The sequence below is a fragment of the Terrapene carolina genome, unplaced genomic scaffold, assembly GCF_002925995.2.
Source record: "Terrapene carolina triunguis isolate 2854851 unplaced genomic scaffold, T_m_triunguis-2.0 Scaffold69, whole genome shotgun sequence".
In the NCBI taxonomy this organism is placed as follows: domain Eukaryota; kingdom Metazoa; phylum Chordata; order Testudines; family Emydidae; genus Terrapene; species Terrapene triunguis.
This window is the reverse complement of record NW_020664420.1, coordinates 53,804,695-53,810,462: the sequence shown is the minus strand read 5'-3', so window position 1 is coordinate 53,810,462 and position 5,768 is coordinate 53,804,695.

Sequence of the window (5,768 nt, the reverse complement as noted above, 5' to 3'; positions counted from 1 at the left end):
TTAAATAAATCCATTTAAAATTAATTTTGAAAATGATGCACTATGTTAAGGCTTAAACATATTATATTAAAATCACTTAAATTAAATTAAAAAATATTAAGCAGCACACATTTGCTGCTAAGTTTTAAAGAAACTTAAACCATTGAACTGAAGAACGTCACTGATTAAGCACCTGAAATCAGTTTGCTGAAGTGTTAAACCAGCTTGTGGCAGCAGTCACCTCTTCTGCAGGCACAAAGAGAATATTCTCCTTATTTCAGTTTATTCAAATAGTTCAGTTCAATGACCAGTTCATTCAACGTTAAGAAAGCAACTGGGAGTTGAAAAAGCAGGAAAGTTTGTTTTCCAGTCTACAAATAAGTGTAAAAGGATGTAATCTATTAGTTCCAAAATCTTGAAAGACATGATGACCAGAAACAATCAATTCAATTTACTAACTACAAATAATACTGCCTTTGTAAAATAAATCATTCAGTTTTAAGTGCAAACTTTCTGTTAAACTTTTAAGGTAGTTTTATTTAATAAAAAAAATTAATACACTGTTTGTGCACTTTTAATTGCATTTGAATTTCCATCCAAATAGAGCTTGACACAAATCACAAATAAAAAACTAATTATCTGAATAAATGTAAATTAAGCAATGTAATTTCTTAAATAAATAGATACAGTGTATCCTTGTCATTAACAAAAAGAAACCCCACATTTAGGGTAGGGGCTATATTTAGTTGCAGACCAATATGTTTCAAAGGTTACCAACTAATGAGAATCAATGTTTTCTTAGGAAAGTAACTGAAAAATAAACATGCAAAACATGATTAAGATCAGTGACGTAAATTGCTTTGATTTAAATCAATCCACCCTGCCAAATCAGGATTACAAACCCTGAAACAACTAACTTCAATTAAATAACTGAATGCAGGCCTCCCAAGGATCAAAGGGTGGCCCAGAATGTTACCACAAGAACTCTATGTACATTTCATGATAAGGACCAGGTCTACACTGGAGTGCTTTGCTGATATATACTTACCGATATACATATAGCCATACTGCTCCTAGTGTGGAAGCAGCTTATGCTGGCAAAACTGCACTTTTATTCCAGCCCTGTCAAATGAAATAAGATGTTCCAAAAGAAGTGCAGTTTTGCTGGTATAGCTGAGCCTACACTAGGGGCTTTTGCTGGCACAGCTTTGTCAGGCACAAATCATACATCTGATCGATATAGTTATGTCGGCAAACGTTTTTAGTGTAGATCTGGCAAGTCACAAGACTCTCTCTCGGAACACTGCTGAATTCAAATCCATTCAGTGTTTCATAGCCCTAATCCTGGAATTTTGTACTCCTAACCGTATTTTTTTTTTAACCAAAACAGATATAGATAATATGAACTATGCAAAATTACAGTATTTACATAAAGTCATTTTAAATCCATGAAAGACTTTTTATTAGAATAAGATGGTCCAAAACAACCCTCTGGTGTGGAAAACCACATACAAACCACTCTTCACAATAAAAAGAATGTATACATAAGAAAAAAACATTATCTCACTAAACCAGTCTCCAAGGCCATATCAATAACCATTCTCCAATGAGGGCAGTTGGCAGGGCCGGCTCCAGGGTTTTGGCCGCCCCAAGCAGCCAAACAAACAAACAAACAAAAAGCCGCGATCACGATCTGCAGCGGCAATTCGGCGGGAGGTCCTTTGCTCCGAGCAGGAGTGACGGACCGTCCGCCGAATTGCCACTGAACAGCTGGACGTGCCACCCCTCTCCGAAGTGGCCGCCCCAAGCACCTGCTTGGTAAGCTGGTGCCTGGAGCTGGCCCTGTCTACAAGAATTAGTGATGAAATTTGCCCCTGTACAGAGGACCAGGGCAAGGTCTATTCACATTTTATGTTCCAGTTTATTATTTATTATTGCATTGTGGTACTTCTTAAAGGCCAGGGTCCAGTTGGGCTAGGCTAGGCACTGTAAAAACATATAAAAAGAGACAGTTCCTGCCCCAAAGAGTTTACAGTCTAAGACAAGAGATAACAACTAATGATAGAAATGATATATAGTGGATGTTGTCAGATGTTCTGGTGTGTGTGTGTGTTTTCTCTATGGGCCAGCCCAGTTCTGTGCAGGTAGCTGGCACAGAAGACCTTGAGCAAACCGCCCAATGACCACAAGATCTGTTAAGGTATGAAGGCACCCGGACAGGTTTATTGTCAACAAAGCATGGTACTAGTATCCCACAAACTCTACTGGACCACTAATACGTGTATGCCCACAACAATGGACCGGCTCAGTGACTGGGGGGCTTTCCATTCCTGCCTAGGCCAGACAGGGACACTCACTTTGATACTTCATTTTATACATCAATACAAACAAGTTACTTACTGCCCCCAGACATGGTTAGCTGCCACCCATTTTTAGGAGTGTGTTCTCGTTATCTTTGAGGGCGGGAGGAGGGGGAGCGGGTGTTGAACCATACTTGTATGATGTGTTCTGGTACCACCCTTATGGAATGTGTTTGCATGAGTGTCCTGTGTCTAGTACTTAGAAATGTTTGTATTTTTGCAGTCCCAGCCCTGTTCTTGCCAGGTTCTATGAACTTGCACGCAGGCAGAGCCTGACTTCTGCTTACAGCCTGTATCCTGCTAACTTTGCTTTATATTAGCAAGGCTTGACCACTACTTTAGTTCAGGCCTCTGATACAAGGACTTCTGTCTCATCCTCTTTTTCTACTACAGTGGGAACACAAGGAAACAAAAAGTTAAGCCCTCAAAATAGGATTTAGGTGGTGGATGTGCCTTGTGCTGGCTCTCTGCACAGGGGTGAATTTCACTCCATGTGAATATCTAGAATGTTTTTTTATTGACTGGAAATTCACACAATTGGAGTGGGTAAAGGCTGCAAACAGGGCTTCTGTATTTTCATGTTTGGACGTACAGCTGAATATTGTGTTCTATCTATCTACCAAGTACTTATCACTCAGAGTCATTCTCATGTTCACTCTCTCTTCTCTGGTCCCAGAACCGGCGCGAGGCATAAGCAGACTAAGCAATTGCTTAGGGCCCCAAGCAGCTCAAGGCAGCCCCCATTAGCTTTTTATTGTGTGTTGTGTGGGGAGGGCCCCCAAGATATTCCTGCTTGGGGCGCCAATTGGCTAGCACTGCCTGTGGCCCAAAGACTGTTCCACTGTGGATAAATACTTAAATAGTCACTGGGCCAGAGAGAGAGGCTGAGTAAGTGAATGACTATAACCCAGTGGTTAGGGCACAGAACTGGGATAGCCTAGGGTCAGTATCCCTGCTCCAATCAGTTGTTCATTATTTAGCCACAATAGAACAGCTTCAACAGGAGAGATTGAGAGACACCCCCCCGCCCCGAGCAGAATATCCTATAGCCCAGTGGTTAGAGCACACCGCTGAGCAGTAGGAGATGTCCTCTTCAACTCTGTTCTCCTGCTGTGGCAGAGACGGGGAATTGAAACTTGGTCTTCTGTAGCGCAGGTGCAGGGCCGGCTCCAGAGTTTTGGCCACCCCAAGCAGCCAAAAAAAAAAAAGCCGCGATCTGCGGCGGCAATTCAGCGGGAGGTCCTTCACTCCGAGCGGGAGTGAGGGACCGTCCGCCGAATTGCAGCCGAATAGCTGGACCTGCCGCCCCTCTTCGGAGTGGCCGCCCCAAGCACCTGCTTGCCAAGCTGGTGCCTGGAGCCGGCCCTGGCAGTTGGGGAGCAGAGCTGTGCTCTTTCCAGTCAGATATCAGTTTTCCCTTTTGGATTCTAAACTATTTTCACTTGCTGGTCATTTTCCATAGCTTGAATCTCACACCTGAGGTTGGAACCCCAAGAATGTGGATATGCTGTAACTCATGTACATTTCAAGATTTTAATGGTCCTTTTAGACGTCAGAACAACAAACATGTTATTTATTCTTGGTTGAAATATATTCATGTCTTTAAAGCAGCCTGAAGGTGCAAAGCCAATGCAAACTTAGCATCAGCCCCTACTCCAGCAGAAAGCAAGGTGTACACATTCCTTTATGTACTAAAAGCATTTAGTATTTGGGTCCATCATAGTCATTTAATAGATACATGTTGCACACAGTCAGTATCCCGATTTTTCTTTTTTAATCAAGATCAGCTTCGAACTGGGCCATGCAAAACAAAGAATAGTTCAGTGCTACATAACAGCGAGGGCGGTAATAACATGGACCTAATTATCTTAATAAGATCACTACGCTGTGACTAAATTATATATTTGTACAACCATTCTATAAATCCTATATGTGGAGGTGGTATCCATGTGATAAACTGGAAAGGCAAATGACAAATTTATAACATGCTTTTGCAATTTGTCAAATGCCTATGAGCGCATCAATTTATCTTTAATTCATCTCCCTCAAGATTTGTTTGAACATATCAAACCCTATCATATCAACAGCTTCAAAAAGCTACAATTTTAAAAATAAAAACAACCTTTGAGAGAAAAGTTTCTTCCAGCTCCCCACCAAAGTTGCTGCTGCCTAAGGCACAGGAGGGACAAAATTCAGTTGTGTACTAGTGACAGCTTTTCTAGACATCAAAATATCACAGCTTTAAAATCTGATTCATATATTGGTGGCTCTGCAATGCTAAAAGCTGGAGCTTTATACTGTGAGAAAAGACGACTTCTGCCTTTCCAGTTATACAGTGCACTAATCATTTGTGGTTTCACCAAATTGTTAATCATACAACAATCCCAATCTCATGTTTATATCGCTCCATTATGTATATTCTTCTCTAAACTCTTTAAATGCAGAGAGACTAAATTGTCCTATGAAGCAGCTAATGAGAATGATTGCTACAGTAGTAAGAAAGTAACTGGAGGTGACAGAACCAACAATCCCTTTTATAACCTCACACCAAGGCCCTGCCTAGACCAGGAAAATGAAGTGGGTTTAGAAAACATTTTAATTAACATTCATTTTTAAATTGTTAATTCTCGCCACTTAGCAAGTTCCATAGATAAAGACAGAGATGTTGAAAAATGTGTTTGCTGGTTTCGGTCAACCCTAATCTTCAGATCTTCAGCAGCACATGTGTATGGTACAACAATCATCAATTTTTAGATGGTTCTTGGGCCTGTGGTTCACTTTAATGAACTTTCATACACATGAAAAATGCCAAATAGACAGCCTTGGAGATTGATATTTACCCACAAATTAAATATTGCAAGTGGAAGCAAAGTGCAAACTTTCCCAAAATGTCCTGCAAGTATTCCTAAAACCCTTTTTTCTGGGTACAAAGGTAGATCAATATCCATGGCACATTCAAACCTTGCCTTCTCTAGAAAGATGCCCCACAAGCATGCCAAACGTCAGTGTTTATGATAGAGACATCTATCTACCAGGAATTAGCCTGAGAACACCAACTTATTTCATAAGGATCACCAAGCAAAACAGCCAAGAGATAGTCATGGTTGGTCATTTCTGAGTGGGGCTAGCTTTGCATCAGTGACCTAGGAGATGATAAGCTCCATACTCCATTATTAAACTTGTGGATCAGTAATGTTCCAAGAATGATTTTTCTTTTTTTCTACATTCCTCCACTAAACACATTCAGGCACCCTTGTTCATCAGCAAAATTACTTTTGTATAGCTTAATACGGACAAATCACTCACTGCTCTACAGCCAAAATGCTTCTGAAATAAATGTAGTCAAACTTTACTAATTCTGGGTCACTGAGAACGAAAATGATGCTTAAAATTGTTGATTGGCTCTAGTTTTCAAGATATGCTATTGGG